Source organism: Argiope bruennichi, chromosome X1, assembly GCF_947563725.1.
Source record: "Argiope bruennichi chromosome X1, qqArgBrue1.1, whole genome shotgun sequence".
Taxonomy (NCBI): Eukaryota; Metazoa; Arthropoda; class Arachnida; order Araneae; family Araneidae; genus Argiope; species Argiope bruennichi.
Window position 1 is genome coordinate 120,560,551 of NC_079162.1, and position 22,276 is coordinate 120,582,826.

Below are 22,276 nucleotides of genomic sequence, written 5' to 3' on the forward strand. Positions count from 1 at the left end.
GTCTCATTCACTATTTTATGGTCAAAATTAATTATGTATATCGCAAAGAATTTTTTGCATGATTTTTGACATAAATTATGCTACATGATTCTCATATCCTTTGGGAAGAAATGGTCTGCTTCTTCTAACCGATAAAATATTTTCTTTATGTATTTTAATAAAAATTGCATGGATAAAGTTGGATTTAATTTAATTCAATAAAACATAATTCTATATGTATGAGTTTTATTCTAAAATAATATTTCTTCATTTTTTTATTGCTAGGGGGGTTGATATAATTATGTTGATGAATTTTAAATAGTTTTTGTACCATAGTTTTTAAAATTTTGAAGGAATTTATGAATTTTTTTTTAATATTTCAAATGAGATATATGATTACAAGCTCAATTAATTACTGGTTTCATCTAAACATAATATTTAAAAAAATGAAATTTTAAAATATTAGAAAGATTCATATAGTATTAAGAGATTTTCACACTGAATCAGAGATAGAGGTTTCACTCTCATAAGTGCTTCAGGCAACTCATTTAAAGGGACTGCGGTGACCTGAGGTAAGGTCTCAGTTTTGTGACCTGAAAGTTTCAGTTTTGAAATCCAGTTCCAAAGAATTACTTGAAAACAGGTGTAATGTTTGTAAATCCATTGGGCAAGTGACATAATATGTGACAACTTTTCTTTTTCATATACACTTAGAAGTTACTGAAAAACAAACAAAAAAAACTATTTTTATAATAATTAGAAGAAACAGACCTCCATTTCCTTTGAATTGTCCCAAACTAAAAATAAGGAAGTTTATTCGTATTCACGAATGATTCTATGCTTCTCAAATACATACCCAAAAGAAATAAATTCATACTATAAGCACATTACATTTTTTTTTTAAAGTTGACCTTTGGAATCTAAAAAAAACTCGAGCAATATTGATTAATATTCTACAAAAGATTCTGTGTTATACTTGTAGAATAATAACTAACATGTAGCTAGTCGGTTTTCAAATATTCATGGCATTTCAGCGGTGAATGCGCACATACTATTCCAGACAACAAATTCCTAATTGGGAACCAATTTTAGAGAGAAGTTTGCAACGTTTTGTAGAAGTTCTAGATATGACATTAATACAAAACCATATTTGTAGAAAATATGTGCTCCTACATTGAGGAATTGCAATTAAATTTGTGAAAAGTGTGCAAGGATTGTTAAAATTCTAATGCTGAATCTTGGTAAGCACAAGCAGAGAAACGGGTCACTTGTATCTGTATGTCAGACAATAAATTTGAAAATGTTTGCATGAAATATAGTAAATTCATATGTAAATTGCACCTGGATCATGTATGTACAAATTGCGCTTCTGTAGTTGTTCATTGAAAAAACATTTTTCTAAATTGGAAATGGTTATGAATAGTTAACTTCGTCCTATAATAATAAAAACATATAAAATTTTTAATATATTTTGATTACTGTTACTTTTATTAATGAAGATATTTGATAAATGTAGGACTCGGGAATCGCTACTATTTTAGAACACACATTTAATTACATTTAGGACGGACAATTACATTAACATAAAAGAATTGAATATTAAATAGATTTCGTCGAATACGTCGCAGGATTAATTCACATGTTACGTCGCGTCTTTCGTTCAGAGACCCGTCTCGTCTCAGACGTCTTGACTTTCGTTGAGACCCGTCTCGTCTGGCTCCGTCTAACAAGCATCAACACCTGTTGGCCAGCAGATGGCGCTCGTCACTACATAAATTAAACAAAATTTACCTACTTTGAATAATTTCAGTTTCTCAAGCAAACAAACCATTCAATAAAACTTAAGTACGGTAGACTAAACACCACCACACTGCTTTCACAGATTAAATGTTGCTATTCCTGCCAGAAAAATGTATTCTATTCTTTCGAGCAGTTACAAAAGTCTCGCGCATTCTCAATAACTGCAATTCAGGAATGTCATGGAAAAAGAACAACTGTCTCGCAAATCGAAACTGGAATGATCTATAAAGAAAAAAAAGAATAGAAAGGGGGTGAGTTTCCGCATTACGCAATCGCGAGCGGTATTGTTTCCTATTTTGGAAGCTATGACTGATCTTTTATTTTTGCTGTATTTAGAGATTAGTTATTTTTTATATGGGAGAAAATAACTATGAAATTAAAACTTCTCTGCATTTTCTCGGTTTTTCTAGAAGATTTTTGAATTCCCCGTGTTTTCTCGGTTTTCCTTGTTCTCCCGGTGACGTGGAAGCCCTGTTTATGGAATTTATCGGTAAAAACTACATAATTTCTACAGACAAAATCCTTCAGTCAAACATAATTCTTTCTAATTATCTGAATATGTACGTCATTGTTCAGTATATTGTTATACAAAATGGTACTAACTAAAGAGGTTTTAAAAATGCCACAACAAACATTTATAGAAAATTGTCAATCGGGATGAATCTACAAAGAAAGGATTTTTACCTTTTCAATTTTTTTTTTTGTTTGTTTAAAATTCTAGATATTGATTGTGCAATTGTCCATATAACTATTGTAACAATCCATGGACTCTGCGAATGTTGTATGGATACCAGTTATTTAAGTTGAAATATCATTTACACTCCCGGTTTTGAGCCCTGAACCGACTTTTCATATTCCAGCATGAGGGTAATTTAAATAATAAGTCAAAATGTCAATTTCTATATCGTTTATAGAATGTTTTATCTTCCCCTCTGCTCCTTTGGAAAGTAAGAATCCTGTAGTTTGCTAGGAATAAACTTTTCTATAAGTACACTTCCTAGAAAGATGCAGGGTATTTAGGAAATATGGTTTGGTTTCTTCTACAAATAGACTTGCATTCGATTACATACAGCATTTCAAATCGTCTATCCTTACCGAAATATGTTAATCTTTTGGAAATCTTAATATTACGCATTTTATGTGAACAAAGAATCTTATTTTCTTGCTCGGTATTTTACTTCTTCTATATCTTAAAAGTCAATTTCTCAAATTTCGGGTTCTCTTCTTTATAAAACTGATGTTGCGACTGTCGGCTGTCAAGCTGAACATTACATATGACGAGAAAATTTCCTTGAAGTAATGATCATTGGAGGATCTACTACGTACTAGGCAATTATTTACATATGATAGTTTTTCTGTACTGAATAAATTTGCATTTCTAAAATAAATGTTTTCATCTAAATTTGCAACTGGTTTTTCTAAATTTAAATGTAACGTTATCTCTAAAAAATTTGTTGATGGAAACATGAGACTTAGTTTGTGTATAGAGGATAGAAATTTTTTTTAGTACCCTGCCTTCAATTAACCTTCATCCCAGTGATTGGATCAAAGTGGATATTACGTTCGTCTCAGAACACGGCCCTTTTCCTGCCTACGTCAAAAGATCTAATCTATCCGAGAATGATCATTTGTGATGGGATTGGCACGGCACTTCTTTCTTACAAAATGCATTCTCATAGTCACACAAAAAAACCATCACCAAGCCTTGAACAAGAATGGCTGAAAAGTGTTGCCAGAAACTTCCTCTCCTGGCAAAAACTCCATAGGATAATTGAAATTATCAATGAAAATATAGATCCTTTCTTGCTTTCAACATCAAATGTCATATATACAAGGGGGGAGGGGAAAGCACCACAGTTCCTTCACATTCATAAATATTTCTCAAATAGAGATTTTCTTTGTAACCTTAAACCAAATTATTTTATATTAAATTTGTTTAACTGCATTCTCATCTACTGTGTTATGATAAAAAGTGCAATAATCACAGAATTCATGTTTTTTTAAAAAATACATTAGATATTTCTGCATATTATTACTCCAGATAGTTTTTCTGCAATATTTCAGAGTAGAAAATCTTTGTAGACGGTTTCATATTATTATCATTTCTTATACATGTTATTAAGTTCTGTGCATATTTATTTTTGTTTTTTCTTCTTAGAATATTCCGGTATTTAATAAAATTCCTTTAAAATGCCCGTCAAACCGTTCAATGGCCAGTAATGAGAGGCGTTGTGTTTTGTGTGTAGATGAAAATATGAGAAAAATGTTATTAACTGACATTTTTGCACTAAAGGGGGCATATATTTTTTTTTTTTTTTTACTCTCCACAAAAGCGAAAATGTTTTCATGCAATTTTCGGTGTTATTTAACAAAACTTCATATTTGAAAGTATACGCCTGGATTTCCAGTTTAGGGAAATAAAAGTTTATTCCATTTTTTTAGATACCCTGCATATTTTCTATATATGTAATATTGAAAAACGTTTATTTGTTTGAACCTTATTCAATTCCATACTCCTTAAATAATTCGGATGAATTTTGGCACATATGTTCCTTAATTCTAGAAGAATTAACTGCAACAGTAAAAGGGTTTTACAGCTTACAGGGATGAAATAGACGTTGAAAGATAATCCGTTTTTCTACCATAACTTTTGAACGAATCACCACACCAAAAAAATATATTTATATTATCTTAAAATTAAAAAAAGAAAGAAAAATTAATTTAATAGTGACATCAATTAGATTGCCCTGTCAGTTTCTCTGATTTTTACAGTTTTCAAACAAAATTTCTGTGATAATATCAAAATATTAAAACCAATTCACTCTTTAATTACATATATCATTCTAGCATTTTTGCCAATGTTAATATGAATGCCAATGTTATTACCAATGTTTTGCCAATGTTACTTTATAAAGAGATTTTATTTTTACTTTTAATACCTGTGTATATCCATTTTACTAAATAATTTTGAAATCTCATCGCTGCACAAAAAGCTACAAACTGCGCCAAATGATTTTTAAAAAGTAGATGTTTATTATTAATAAAATCATCAATAAAAAAATTGACAAGTATTTCCTAAACAAAATCATAAGAAATTTGAGTGGTTATATCTTATTCCATAAATTAACCACCTAACCTTCAATGTTACGGTCAATGAGGAGCAGATGTTTAAATTTTTAAAACCAAGTCATCCATAGATGTTATGATTCGATGCTAAAAGACAGAATCTATAAACAAGAAAAGTAGGTCAAGCTATTCAAGGAGGAAATTCTGCAAATTTTGATTTCAAGTAATGCGGCTACAAATGTACGAAGCAGAAGGTGTCATGTAATTAGATTTTGAAGAAAACGTAATATCCTGTACCCGAGATATTTTCATTTACCGAGTTAGTTTAATTAGATGAATATCCGATTTTGAAACTCATCCAACATGATGTCTGTTTTGATAGTCCTTTAAATGTTCAACTGTAGTCAAGGGCGACAATTGAGCCGCACTCCTCTGGAAATTTCCACACCACATCAGGAGATCATTTAACAAAATCTAATTAAAAAAACACATTCTTGATGTGTTTTCTACCATTTTTCTCAAGAGGAATGAAATATTTATTACAAAGTAGCACAAATCATAAAAAAATATCGTATAATATTGATGAAATCATGTATTAACGTTTTATGTAAAGTGATTCAAGTCTGAAAATTTTCACATATCTAAAATATTTTTTATCACGATTTTATTTTGTTTTCAGTTTTTTATTGTTGTTGTTTTAAATTATATTTTCTCCCTATTTATCCAGTTTTCTTCCTTCCGTTTTTTTGCTAAACAATTCAAAACTTTTTATTTTCTCTTATTCCACACAAAGGAATGGTTGAGTAAAACCGTTTGCATTTTGTTGATTTGATTTAAAAATTTTCCTAATATGTTTTCATAATAAATTCTTATTCAATTTGTTACCACTTTTTTTCCCATGAAGGATGAAATTGTTTACAGGCGCTCTACGGGCCAGACCGTTTGCTCTAGATATATTTTGGAATGCGGAAACGTGCACTTCAAACCGACTTTTAAAGATTTGAATTTGAATTTTAAGCTGACACAATATAATGAATCAGACACAAAATATAATGAATAGAACGGCGTAAGATTTCCTTAATAGTATAAGTTATATGATTATCAAAATTTAAAGCGGAATGATTTACTAAATTACATAAAATATTTAATTGAAATTTTTAGCTCACATTAATCCTGGTGAATTAGCTATTCGCCAAATGCGGCTAATTATACAGAGAACCTCAAGATTCCGCTTAAGTGATTAACGACGTTTTCGTTTTTTTTTTTTTTTTTTTTTTTGACAATTTATTGCGGAGGGGGTGGGTTGCTTTAAAAATAAACAAGATCTAATATTTTTAGAGTCACAATTTTACTGCTTTTAGTTTCATGTCCATAATTTGTAACATTAAAAGGATCATGAGAATTTAGTGGAGCTTATTTAGGTTGATATCAGCTACTTTAAAAGATAGTCCTATATCTTTATTAAGTGCTCGAATTTCAAGTTTGCTATAGGGATTTGTTGTTTCATTTTGTGCTATTCTGTTTGGCATTGATTTTCTGAATAAATTTATTTATTTTCCCGTCTCCGGGAATATAATAACAGTGTCTACGTGATTATGTAATCATGATATCTTTGAGCGGAGCCCTCTGTGAATTTGACAAACTAGCCACTCTTAAGTTATATGCTATTTTTCATGTATGAACAGATATTCATTTTCAAAAATATTGGCGCCTACATAAACCTATGTTAACTAAAGTCGAAGGTAACACTCGCTAATCTCAACTCGGGACTTTATTCTCAGAACTAAAACTTACATCTGTTTCTATCCACAAGATTAAATGACTCGAATCTTCCAGATTTAGAAAGATGCAGAAATTATAAAAACATCCTAGAACAAAGAGAAAGTAAAACAATGACTAAAGAATTTTTATGCAACTTGCCTGTAGTCAGATACGAACTATCTCTGTCAGTTCATAGCATTCTACCACTGAGCCATTCAGCCCGCGCCGAGTTAGAACAAGTTTCGTTACAATATTTTAACATAATAATGTTTATAGGCGGGAAATTGTGTTACCAGACCATTTGACTAGCTCTTCCAGTTGGCACGTTGTTACTTCTTAAGTAATTAGAGCTAAGAAAGGACTTCTCAAAAAATAAATTGGATATTTAATGAAATAAAATTAACTAAAATTTTATAATTTTATTCATTAACTCCGGAACATATTATTTCACAAAACTATTCTATACTACTTTAAAACTAAATAATACTATAAAACCCCATAAATTTTTAATATGATGAAAAAAATTTATTAAAAAATGTAGCAAAACTCAAAATCTACAAGTAAATTTTGCGTTTTCTTAGTGTTAGAACTGCATACCTTACTGGGTTAACATCTTTAATAGAGTAGGAGAGAGAGATTTCTTGAGACCTCTCCCGCTTGTTTCTGTTGAGTATGAATGAGGCAAAGTGGGTGTTCTTGCTGCTAAAAAATAATTAATGGACTATTTTAACTAACAAGAACAACCACTTCGCAACAAACAAGAATGTAATATATACTCTTGCAATATTTATTTCAAGTAATGGAACACAGCAGGTAATGGAAACCTATTTTAGAATGATCTGAAACACAAAAAGAACTCGTTATATTCATATTAGAAATTTAACATTATAATTGATTGAAATTAATTTTTCGCATTTAATACCAAACCCATACTTACTTTAAAAAATACTTTCATTTTATGACTCATCATTTACTGATGAGGCCTTTTAGTAAAAATATTTGTCACAAATAATAGTTCATTTCTTCTAAATAACCTGGTATATCATAAGGTATTTTTGTACTTTTATCAAATACAAAATATTTTATTCGGAATATATAATTTATAATCAATAAGTACGTAACGTGGAGAGCGTGGAAATAAATTTCAGGTGAGAAATTAATTGTTTTGAAAAAGGCGACAGAAAAAAAAAATGTAAGAAATATCGTTTCAGAAACACTTCCCACTAATATCTATCAAATTTAAATATTTCTATTACAGTTTTTAAAAATCCATTCTTAAAAATTGTGAATTTCCGATTTGACAAACAAACATCTTCAAAAGATTTTAGTTTAATTTTATTCAAGTAATTTTATAGTAATAGGGATAGATAGAAATGAATGGGAGAAGGGTTGAAAGAATATGGCGAGTGGTCCGAAAATTCCCAATCCAATTTCTGAATCTTTGTCTTTCAGTCTACACAGATATGTAGCCCAGTGCTGTCATGGAGTAAGTGAATGTTCTTCTAGGTCATAAACACTATATATTTTTATACAAAATTTAATTATCATTATTTAAATAGCACAATACACTTCAGTTTTACGGCCCATTCCCTGGAAAACAAGTCATCGAATAATATTCCATGGTGATCCTAATAAACAAAAAACATTACCTTATTGCAATCATTGCTTGTAAGGTGGTCATTGTCGTCCTCTCACATTACAATGCCTGTTGAAGTGTCCATAATTTGTCTCCTTCTTATAGTAGGTGATTATGGGATCAAGAAATGGGCCGTTTTTTTCTAGTTTCAAAAGTTATTGACAAAACTGAAATCACGAGTCCAATTAGCATCTCACTTACTGCAGAATCCAATTATCGAGATAATGCCGATGACGAAATGCATTCAAGTATCTCTGAATACTTTAAAGAATCGCCCGAAGATAGCCGGGAATTCCTTCTTTGAAATCGAAAGCAGATCCTCGTTTCATTGAATAATTCCCTCGACTTTTACTTTTCTTAGCCTTTCAAGATATGCCTGATCTTCACAAGCTTCCCCTATGCCGAAATTGTTAAACCAGTACATGGCTTTTCTACCCTTATAATGGACTCTTAGATACAATATATTTACTACGATTAAAGCTCAGGGAGAACTGCAGCTCCTCGGAATTCAAGTGAGACCGATTAATGAGTCAAATTCTAGACTTTACCAAATATTTTACATGTCCTGTATTACACCTAAAAGTTGTTAACAAGCAACGGAAATTTTACTACTAGAATGCTTTTTAACATACAGCAAATAAACAAGAATTTGAAAATCAAGTAGTAAATACAACTACTGTAACTCATCTGGAGCCACTTCTCTTTTCTGGAAAGAGCTTAGCTTCCCCCTTTTTTATATCTTTAATGCATATATAAGATAACTGCATATTAAAACTTTGAATTTCAGAGAAAAATGTAAGATTTTGGTATTCGCACTCTGACTAATAGAATGTCAAAATTTGAAAATAGTAAAGAATCAAAAACTGATTGTAAGTACCATTTGTGATTTCAAAAAGAACAATTTATTAAAGTTATTTAAATCACAAGATGAGCAAAACATCTTTGCAAATGACAGTTCTAAAATTACGGTGATATAAAGAAAGTGTCTAAAGATTGAAGTAATTGTTGAAGAAAATTTATTTAGATATTATTATTTGATTTACGAGTAATACAATTATTCATTTCTTAGCCCCTTACATTCTACAATGCAAAGAAATCAGTATAACTGGGTTTGAGCTGTAATTTTACCACTTTATTTTTGCTGAAAGTAAATAAAATTGCAATTAAAAAATAAAAAATAAAGAGTTTAAAATAACACGCTAACATCTAATTCCCATGATAATAATTTTTCAAACGTCTTGAGAGAGAAAAAAAATTATCACAGAGTCAAAGCATATGAATTTTAATATAAAATCGGGCTTTCTTTTCTTTAAAAAAAGTAAAATCGTTTAAAAAGACAAGTAGATTGGCGCATTATGCTTAAGCAACCCGAGATATTTTCAAAGCAAATTCATTTTATTCTACACAATTAAGGTTCATGCGAACTAAATAAAGAGAAGAGTTAATAAAAATGTAAAGAAATTTTTAATAAATAAAAAAGAAAATTAATGCGTTTGATTCTTGTTCACGTTATAATTTTGAAAGGTCCATGTGAATGAAATTGTGGAATTTTGTAATCATTGCTTTTCCTGCCTCGCAGATGCATGATGCGAGCACATTTTTTTAGTTATTTAACTGATGTCTAAGATTTCAACTCAATAAAGATTAATCGTCATGTTGCGTGTCATCATTCGCAAAGATTTAGTCAATCCGAGTCTATATAAATTTTCAAAAATCAATCTCTTACGAATATATATTTTAAAACAACACATCAAATCCGTTTCTAAAAAAAACAACTCTGCTTTGGCTTCAAAATTATATAATTACAAATGTATTGAAACGAAACCAAATCATATGGCATATCATAATGCTCTTATAGTGCACTCATTTACTTAGAAAACACGAAACTGATTTCGAATCTTGTGATGAAAATCAAGAGAACACAAATGCCGCATTTCGAATAAAACTAATTTCCGCTTTGAATAAACTTTCTCTTGAATTCGGAACAAATAATCCAGTCCTGATCTGATCCTTCTTGTCCAAATATCTGGCGCTCATCTGGGGCACTTGTTTACTTTAAAAGCACTGCATATTTGATCTCGTGTCTCTTTAAAAATAATCACTAGACCAAAAATACCGCCTTTCAAAGTAAATTTATTTCCGCTTGAAATTATGAAAATTAATCCAGTCATAATCTGATCCTTCTTGTCGAAATATTTGGCTTTCATCTGGTGTAGTTATTTACTTTAAAACATGGCATTGATGTTCCTAAGCCTGTTTAAAAATAATCTGAAGAACACAAATGCCGCATCTCAAAGTAAATGTATTTGAGTTTAAAATTCTGCACAATTAATCCATTCCTAATCTGAAATTTCTCATCCCAATATCTGGCGCTCAACTGATGCACTCATTTACTTTAAAAACAGGACATTGATGGTCTTAAGTCTCTTTAAGAACAATCTCAAGAACACAAACGCTACATTTCTTAGTAGTTAACTTATTTCGGATTAGAATAAACTTCCGATTCCAATTCTAAATAATTAATCCAGTCCTGAATTAAACCGTCTCGTAGAAATATTTGGCATTATTAACAGTTCAAGACTTCAAATTTAATAAGAACTAAAAGAAACAAAGCAACAGAGCAACAATGCATTCAAAATCCTCGAATATCTTACCACATCTTCTGTCATCACTATAAATAAAATGGACAGTCTCTGTTCTGTTTTTGAATCCATAATAACGGAAAACTATGCTTAGAAAAAAAAAAGAAAACAACAATAAGGACTTAACCACGTTTCGCATCATCTGGCAGAGGCGTGATACTACAGGATGACTGCCTTTCGGAGAGTCAGATAAAAACTACAAAACCAGATCCTAGCCCTAAAACAGATTCTTTCAAGTAGAGTAAATATCAAATAAAAATTAGTTGAACAGAGAATCAATTTTATCACTGGATTTGGGAGCTCTAATTTCTATAATAAACTGAACTTAGGCTGGTTCCTATTATAGTTCCTTCTCGTGTCTAATACTATTTCGTTATTTCTATTATTATAAAGATACATTTCTTGACTTTTTTCCGGCAAATTTGAGGATAGAATGATTATAAATTACTACAAATCAAAAGTTTTAATAGTTATAAGGATTTATATAGAATACATCATATAACAGATGATATTTTTAACAAAAATCATTAAAAAAGTAAAAAATTAAAATACACGAACGGGCTACGTAAAAATGATTTAAAATAATTATTTGCCATTTATACTGATTGTGTATAAATTTATAAAATATTTTTTATATGTTATTTCCTGCAGAAGGCATAAAAATCGAAGTAATTTGATTCATTTTAATTGACATATCTCCTTTATGTTGTTTCATTTCAATAACTTTACGATAAAGGATTCATAACTTAAAAGGATTCAACACAAATGTGTTCAAATTCTTACATTCCTTTAAAACCTTTCTCAAAGAGATCAACATAAGCAAAGTATAACGTATGTCTTATAAGAAAGAATTCTCTGTAATATTATGCTGAGAAGCTGTTCGAAAACTTCAAATAAAATGATAATTTTACAACCGAAAAACGTACAATATACTTGTATGTCATTCCTTTAATAAAATTTCAAAAAAATATTCAAAAATTTTACTGAGTATAATGAAGGAATACTTTTCCCTAATTGTAATACAAATAACCTTTTAAGAGAGGTTATTACTACCATATTAGGTTTACACAAAGACAAAATAATTTCAAATTGAAATAACAGAAAATTCGCACAAATCATTCAGACATGTGTAGGTGTATGAGAAGAATAACAATATTAGTAATTGCTTTAGTCATTTTATTATATTACTATCAAGTACATTATAATTTAGCATTTTCTTTCAAAAACAAACAAAGAAAAATGGGACGAAAAATGAAGAAAGATTAACATATTTTATCACAAAGTAAACTTAAATCAAGCATATAAATATATAACATACTTGATACAAGTAAAGTAAATCATAACCCAGATTCTTTATATATGATTTAAACTTTGAATAGACATTCTGCCTTGAGTTACTAAATATATAGTAGTTTACTGACTATTAGTTAGATACATAAATATTTTTATTAATTTAAACATTTAAACCAAGGTCCTGTGGAAATAAAAATGTATGACTATATTTATCTTTAGGCCTGATGGGTAAAATACATATTTTAAGTAACACAACGCATAACGATGTATTCGGATCTTAATTTACTGCACTACGCACAGAAAAATAAATACTTAATAATAGATTCTGCTCTAAGAAATATGTAAACTATTTATAGATATAGTTTAGAGAATATAGTTTAATATCCACTAACTATTGTACACCAATCCCTTCAAGATTTTCTCTGTCATCCTGCAAAGTTAGCCTATTTTAGAATTATCTGAATTACAAAACTCGTTATATTCATATCATAAATTTTACATTATAGTTAATTGAAATTAATTTTCTACATTTATTGGCAATACCATTCCAAGTGGAAAAAACATTTTTTATTTTATTTTATAGCACATTATTTTCTAGATTTTACTACTGGATTTTGGAGCACTAATTTTTATTACTAAACTGAACTACTAGTCCTTGGACTGCTTTCTTAAGCCCTAGATATTTCCTTTTCTTCTTTAATAATAATTAGTTATTTCTGTTATTATAAAGATACATTTCAAGACTTTTTCCAGCAAATTTGAGGATAGATAGAATATAAATTACTCCAAGTCAAAATTTTAAATAATTATAAGATTTTATATGCCACAGTTATTACCACAATATTACCACAGTTTCTAATCATTTCAATTATGTTAATTTCTTATTCGTCCGTTTTTGTTCAGATGCTAAAGCATATGTTCCTACTTACCCCAGAGTCTCAGAGTTAATTATAAACGTTTCTGTAACTAACAATTATTAATTAATAAAGAAATTTGGCTAAACGAACATTTCTTAATGAGATTTTTAGAACATGGTGTTGCATTAAATGAATTATAAACCTATTTAACTTCTCATACCACAATTTGAAATGAAAGAAAATTATTACGTCAGCAAGATTATTCCTCAATTATTCTTACCCAATATATGAAATACATAGAATACTTTACTATGTTATTTCCTTCAGAACGCTTAAAAATAGAAGAAATTCTATTCTTTTTTATTGGCAGTATTCCCTCCTCAGTTTTCATTAAAGTAACCTTATAATAAATTATTGATAACTTAAAAAGGAATCAGGACAAAAATTTGTTCTAACACAATCGATAACGGAAAATCCAATGAAACATCTCACATAGCGATCAACATAAGCAAAGTATATTGTGAGTTTTAGGGGAAAGAATTTCTAGCAATACTTTGTTGTGAATCTATTTGATAAATCCAAATAAAATGATGAATTTGCAATTGAAAAACGTACAATATTTTGCGTGTCATTGTCTTCATAAAATTTCCAAAAAGATGCAGAAATTTTACTGATTTTAATGACAGAATTATTTCCCCTAATGTTAGTAAAATTAACCTTATCAGAAAGGTTATCGCGATTGATTAGGGTTGTAAAAAGAAAAATATATGTTTTTACTAAAATAAAACAAAAATTCAATCACATCATTCAGATATCTGTGAGTGTATGAGGAGATTACAACAAGCTTCTTAACTAATTCAGTCATTTTAATTTATTATTATCAACTACACTATTAATTAGCATTTTCTTATAAAAATCTGAAGAAGTAAGATCGAAAGGAAGGAAAAAGAAAGGGTTAATAAATTTTTATCGCAATGGAAGCTTACATCGCCTTTTTCACTTCTTTTTCTTTTTTTCATTTAAACAACCTTATAATAAAGAATAGATTACTTAAAAAGGATTCAAGACAAATGTGTTCAAATTCCCACATTCCCTTAAAACCTTTCACAAAGAGATGAATCAACATAAGCAAAGTATAACGCCTGACTTAGAAAAAATGTTTCCCTGTAATATTTCGTTCTGAAGCTGCTTGAAAAAATCAAAGAAATGATAATTTTGCAATATAAAAACGTGCAATATATTTGTATGCCATTACTTTAATAAAATTTCAAAAAATATACAGAAATTTTACTAAGTATAATGATAGAATACTTTTCCCTAATTCTAGTACAAATAACCTTATAAAAGGGATTATTGCTAACACATTAGGATTACACAAAGACAACATAATTTCAAATTGAAATAACAGAAAATTCACACAAATCATTCAGATATGTGTGAGTGTATGAAAAGGTTATAACAAGACACTTAAATGATTTAATCATTTCATTATATTACTATCAATTACATTATAACTTGGCATTTTCTGACAAAAGAGTAAACAGCATAAATAAAAAGGAAATATAAAAATATTTTATCAGAAAGTAAATTTAAATCACGCATATAAATATATAACATACTTGATACACATAAAGTCAATCATAACCTAGTGCCTTTATTTGTATGATTTAAACCTTGAATAGACATTCTGCCTTGAGTTACTAAATGTATAGTAGTTTAGTGTATATTAAATATATATAAATTTTTACTTATTCAAACATTTAAATCAAAGTCCCGTGGAGATAAAAATGTATGATTATATTTATCTTTAGATCTGATGCGTAAAATATATGTTTTATGTAACACAACACTGTATTCGGACCTTAATTTACTGCACTACGCAGAGAATAATAAATACCTAATAATAAATTTTGCTGTTAGAGATGTGTAAGCTATTTATAAATTTACAAAACAAATAAATTTCGATTGCCCAAAATGGTTAATATTGGGTCTTAACCTTTAAATAGCAGGTGGAAATATCAAACGATATGAATGATAGGATTCTGAGCGTGAAAGAAACACATATACACAGAAAGGGAATAAATTATATAAAAATGTCAGAAGAAAAGAATTTCATATGATATTAACATACCTAAGGTTGACGGATGCATGTCTTATTTGAATTCAAATGAGGGGGGAAAAAACTCTTGAACAACATATTTTACGAAATATTGTTTAATGAATTACTTTAAAGACTTTTTTTGAACTTTCTACTTAAATACTTAGAAAATTTTAGTATGTAACTTAGTTCATAAAAATTTAAATGTAAAGATTTTTACTGATATTAATGGAGAGAAATTTTCTCCTAATTTTTATACAGACAACATTGTAGGAATGGATTTTCCGAGGTTAAATGGCAAACAATATATATATATATATATATATATATAATATAAACATACACATTTTTGAATGCAGATGGCAGATTCGAAGAGAGTGAAGAGACTTTGAATTTTTTAAGTTCGTTTTATTCTCTCCCGTGAGGCAGGCATGATTTACTTACAAGAAGGTGCGAACAAGGCACGTCCGTTCACAGCAACAGATTAGGCAAGAAGTGGGGAAGATCGAGAAATTAATTATCCCTCGTCTTATATAACATGAGATATTGATAGGGAAAATATTTTTTTCACAGTGATATTTAAGATTCCGATAAGGATTTCTGACGCATGTCAATCACAAGTAAGGGAAACACAGGCATCTTTTTTAAAAAAGTATTTGTTTAGATCAGCAATTTTTCTCCTTTCCCTCGGAGAGTGAGAACCACTGACAAAAGCATTTTTACAAAGCTTCTCTGGAATTAATTAAATAGAAAAAGTGGAATGGGATCAGAAAATATTTTGGAAGGACTTTGATATGGGCTAAATTAAGATAAAACTTCAGAAATTAATTAGGGTTGAAATTAGATTTTAAAATATCATTATATATATATACATATATATGCCAATCTTTTTGAAAACTCATAAAAGATGCATAGCAAATTTTCAATGTAAATAATAATTTTTGGAGTCATAAAAATTGAAAAAAATGTCTTCGTAAAAGCCGTTTTACCAATAATATATGAATATATGACTAAATTCTTCTCAGCAGTTTTAATACAGCAACCACATATATAAAAAAAAAAAAATTGCGACTTCTCTAAGAATGTTAATACAAAGAATGTTGAAACATAAATATCATTAAAAATTCACATAACATCCTTCACATATATATGAGTGAGAAAAAAGTTCAATATATAATTCTTAACTCGTAGGATCTCATGAAACATTTTCTTTCACATTTTATTAAAAACTTTAAATAGCTTGTAAAATTTTCAGCTTCAAATTCTTTGATTATTTTTGTGTGACATTAAATTTATGAAATGTCTATACAGAAGACATTTTATTCGTATTAAATGATAAATTTCTTTTCCCTTGTTTAATTAGAAACAACTTTATAAGAAAAAATTTTGGGGGAAAACAGTAAAAAAATGCAAAATACATTCACTTACAAATGTTGTTACATCACACCTTTCACTTCTATCTGATGCAATACCCTATTCTTAGCTAAATATATTTCATGAAACATTTCCTTGTGATTTAATTAAGAACATTAAATAAAATGAAAAGTTTGCAATTAAAAACACTTTGAATAATTTGTTTGTCACTTACAAAATAAAATTTCTAAATCAAACATAAATTTACTTATTTGAAATGACCCATTCATGTTCGGAAGTTTCAGTGCGCAATACCGAATAAGAAAGATTTTTGCCGGACTAACAGGCATACAAGAGAATAAAATGTATTGAAATGCAAAGATTATTGATGAATTCAGGAATTTTAAAATAAAATTATTAGTTGAATAAATTTCATGCCACGATTCCTTGATTGTTATTAAAAACTTTAAAGAGAATGGGGAATATACCATTATAAAAACTAGAATAATATCGTATGTTATTTACCTGTTAAAATCTCTAAATGGATCAAATTTTACTAATTTTATGTGACAACTTTATTTTTCCTATTTTTACTATAAAACTTTTAAATTTGTAAGAAAGTTTACAGGGATAAAAAGGAAAATGTATTCAAACTACAATTATGATTGGAATCAATACACATTGGGGTCATTCATAAAAGTGTGTGAAAACAAAGTTCAGTGAAAAAAATTTTTTAGAACCTTTCCTTTCCTTTTCTTTTAAAAACTTAAATAACATGTCAAATTTTCAATAAAAGTTCATAGGAATCATTTGTATATCATTTACTTCAAAAAAAAATCTCGAAATGATTTTTTTTTTTTTTTTTTTTATGATTTTGATGATAGATTTCTTTCTTATAGAATTCCTACAAAATACCTTATAAAAAAGATTTTTGTGATTTTTCTAGGAATAAGTGATATTTTATCGATTGAAAAAACTGAAAACCGATAAAATATAAGAACCCATATCCTTAATACATATAGAAACTTATTATTTAAATAATTATACAAATATGATTCATCATTTATTAATGACGTTTGATTCATTACTCTTTAAAGAACAAACCAATAATCAATTTTTGTTTGTCTTTGAACTATAGAATAAAAAGTCTCATATTTAATATTTCAAGGAAACTTCATTGCTCAATTTTTCATTCCTAGATAACAACCATAACACTCTACATCCAAGAATTTAAAGAATATCTAAAATACTAAAATAAATTTGAAAAAAAATTCTTTCGATGCACATAGTGCATTATATGTGAAATAGAAGAATCACTGATAGAAATGGGAAAATAACTCATAAATGTAACATTTTTTTCAGAGCATGCATCATTTTTCAGTCATGAATTTCTTTCATTTTAATTGATCTGATATGGTTCAGTTACAGTCTTTCGTTCGACTGTCATGAAAAAATATATTTTCTTTCTTTAAAAAGGGCTATCTACAAAATATCTTTTTTGTTAAGCTAAACAAAAACAACGTTTCAGCAATTTTGCTCTCACTGGTCTGGCTTAAAATCCAGATTCCATTTGATAAAATAACGACGGACCAGTGTTGCCTTTTTCTAAATTATTTATTGACATCACACAAGACAACACAAAACATTAATATAAATGACAGTAAATTTTGTTATTGTGGGTTTCGATTCATACTTTAGCACAGTGATTACCCACGTCCGTTATTGCCGAAATCCTGTCGGCGTCTCCCCGGGTTTCCCCTTGTTTACACTCGTGATCACATGACCGGTTGGGAGCGCGCATGCGCCAACATCCCGCCCGGCCTTGCTATGTTCACATGCAAGAACTTACAATTTTTCACACAATTAACACAAATAAATAAAACACTACAGAAATATATAATACATATATACAATTATTTTGCGCAGAAATTATACATTTCTAAAATATTTTTCAGTTAATATTCGAAGCTAGTTAAATATGAGAGCATATAACATAATAACAAAGCACATCAATCACAATGATAAAATGGTAAATAAATGCAATTTGAATGTAATAAGTAATACAAGCTAAGTATACTGAACAATGTAATAATTTTATAAAATATTTAATTTTCAATAGGCAATACACTCAATTTGTTTATGGATCTTTTGTAAATACCCTTACTAGTTTTAATATCAACTACTCTCACTTTATTATCCTTTCCAGGAAAAAGTGATATTACACGTCCCATTAACCATTTACAGGGAGGGAGATTTTCTTCCCTGATTAAGACCATGTCTCCTATTTTTAGATTTTCTTTATTAACTGCCCATTTTTTTCTTTGCTGTAAACTATTTAAGTATGAAAGACTCCATCTCTTCCAAATTGTTTGGACTGACTTGGTTATTCTTTGCCAAACATTAAGGCGATTTGACTCAAGATCTGTTAGAGATGGTTCAACTACCGCTGTTATTGGTCTCCCTATTAAGAAATGTGCTGGAGTTAGCACTTCTAAATCATCAACATCAGTCGGAAGTGGCGTAATAGGGCGGGAATTTAGAATCGCCTCTATTTGGGTAGTCATCGTTAGCAGTTCTTCGTAAGTAAATTTTGAGTTTCCTGCTACGCGCTTGAAATGGTACTTAAAGGCTTTAATATTTGCCTCCCACAGTCCTCCCCAATTTGGACTTCTAGGAGGAATAAAGGACCACTCAATATCTTCTTCTGCAAAAAAGGCATATAAAGACTCATTTTTGTCTTTAACTAATTTATATAAAGATTTTAATGCTCTGTTAGCCCCTACCATGTTAGACCCATTATCAGAAAAAATCTTACGACATTTACCCCTTCTGGAAATAAATCTTTTTAACGTAGCTATTAGAGCTTCAGATGTTAGATCACTGATTATCTCAAGGTGTATAGCCTTTGTCACTAAACAAATAAATATACAAACATACACTTTAATTTCAGGGCCCTTCCTTTGATATTTATTTTTGATAAAAAACGGACCACACAAATCTATTCCCGTTGAATTAAAAACTTTATCTGGAGTTATTCTTTCCTTTGGCAAATTGCTCATTTTTTGGGAATACTCTTTAGGATTATTTTTAAAGCAAATAACACAATTATGCACAATTCTTCTACATACATTTCTCCCATGAATAGGCCAATATTTTTGTCTTACCTGAAAAAGTAAATGCTGGGGTCCTAGATGAAAATATTTTTCATGATAATATCTTACAATAATTTCAGTTAATCTACCCTTTGAGGGTAATATTATGGGATGTTTCCCTGAATATGGCAATTGGGAATTTTCCAATCTTCCTCCTACCCTCAATATACCTTTATCATCTAGAAAGGGAGATAAATTTAAAATCTTACTCTTATTGGAAATTTCATTATGAGACATTAATGATATCACTTCTGCAGAGAATTCTTCCAATTGACACTGTTTCAATAAGTAATTTTCTGCTTCTGACAGTTCCTCTGATGTCAGTGGACCCTTTTTCTTCTCTTGGTTTCTGCAATTCTGAAAAGATAACTTAATATGCGAACTATAGTTAGAAATCTATTGCTACGGTTTATAAGATAATCAAAAAAGGTTTTGTTAGAATTTAAAGTCAAAGCAATATTAGAGTTCTCAGATTTAAGTTCAGGTAAGTAATCTTTTTCATCTGGTTCTGGACACTCACAAATAGTTTCAGGAAGTTCATCAGATAGTAGAAATGATGGACCATTCCACCACTTATTTGCACAAACGAGAGATTTAGCACTGAGTCCTCTAGACAAGAAGTCTGAAGGGTTGTCCTTTCCTGGACAGTGAAACCAAATATTAGGATTTGTCAACCCCGTGATTTCCTGAACTCTATTCTTTACAAATAGTTTTAATGTGTCTTCTTTAGAATTTTCATTGAGAAGAAAACACGATCCTAAGACATCGTTAGTTTTCGCCTCTTCTAGTCGTCCACTAGCAATCCAACCAACTTCTGTTTCTCTAAATAATAACTCCTCATTCACCCTGTAAACATTATCTTTCATTATTCTGAAGAAAACATCCGCATTCAATAAAGCGTGAATCTCCTTTGCCTCAAAAAACTGAGGATCAGATAATTCCATAAATTTAGGAATTTTCATTTTTGAAATATCTAAAGTAACGTTAGGAGTAAGTCCTGTTATTTTTTCTGTTACAAGAAATTCGACATTTTCCATAAAATTTCCATTTTTATTTGAAATTAGAGTGTTCAACCTTCCTTTTAAATTTTGTTTCGTTGAATTAAGCCCCGAAACTGAAGTTTGGATTTTTTCTAGTTTAATTCCAAGAATTTCGCTCATTTTCTTACTCAAAATATTAATGTTTGACGCGGAATCAAAAATGCAGGTACATTTTATTAATGTACCCTCTCTATTCTGCAAGAAAATATTTCCAGTAGCTAATAGAACACTTTTCTTTTTCTGACGAGGCAAGCTATTTAACACCGTACTACAGAGCGCAGAAGGAATTTTGTTCTCCCCCAGGAGTTCTGTTTCTTTATTTTTTATTTCCGACTTACCCCAAGAAGGGGTGGGGTTGTTTACACTTTCCGAAACATATGGCTTTCGTCTCTGGCTTGTCTGTCGGAAACAGATCGTTTTAGAATGCTTCAGACCGCAGGTGCATAGATATTTCGAATTGCATTCATTTTTCTTATGGTTTTTACGGAGACATAGTTCACACAGTTTATGCATTCTTACTAAATTAAATCTTTTATCTGGGGTTAATTCTAGGAATTTAGGGCATAGATATATTGGATGTGGATTTTTTTCACAACAAATTATGCAGCTTTTATTTTCAATATTTTGTTTAACAAGTAGAGTTTTAGTTTTAGTCGAAAAATTGAGAGGTTTTTTGGTGAATGGGTTTGTTTCAACAGCACAATTTCTAATTACAGATAAAAGTACGGCTTCTCTTTTTTCTAAAAATGCAATGAATTGTTCAAATGTAGGAACATTTTTATGATCTTGGTTTAGTTCAAAATTCTTTCGAGTTTCTCTATCTAATTTTTTCAACATTATGTTAATTAAGAAAATATCAAATAAATCATTTTGTTCATATTTTAGCAATTTTAACGCTCGCAGATTTTTTTTTGAATACAATCGATCATTTCGCGTATTTCTTTTGGATTCTCATGCTCTATCTTCTTAAAATCTAATATTGACTGTACATGAATGTCAATTATTAATCTTTTATTGTCATATCGAGATTCTAGGGCTTTATACAAAGAGGTAAAAGTGTCAAATGAAGATGCAAATTCTTTAACTTCATTAGAGAGACAAGAATTCAAATAGTACAGTTTCTGCGACTGCGTTAGTTGTTCATTTGACGTAATTAAATCATCGAATTGATTTCTAAAATTACTGAACTATTCATAATTTCCCGAAAATGTGGGAAGTATTATCGGTGGGATCTTTGTCGGTATATTAAAAGTTTCAGTTTCGTTTTTGGAATTTGAAGTCACAGAAGGAGGTTTACAAGAATTAATTAAGGTTTTAATTCTTACCTCCAAATCCTCGAGGCGGACATCACATTGCTCCAATTCTTCTTCAAGATCTGTTAATTCAGTTGCATCCGCATCATCCAGTTCAAATGAATTTCTTCTTATACTGATGACATTTTGCTGCAGCTGGTCGATTTTTTTCAGTTTCACTTCTAAGTCCATTAAGCTTGTGTCTTCTGACACTTTATCCGCAAAGTTTTCAATTCTTGAAATACTTCCTTTTAGGGAAGTTTTTGCTTTGTTTAATTTAATTATAGTATCCATGGTTCGTCTCCGG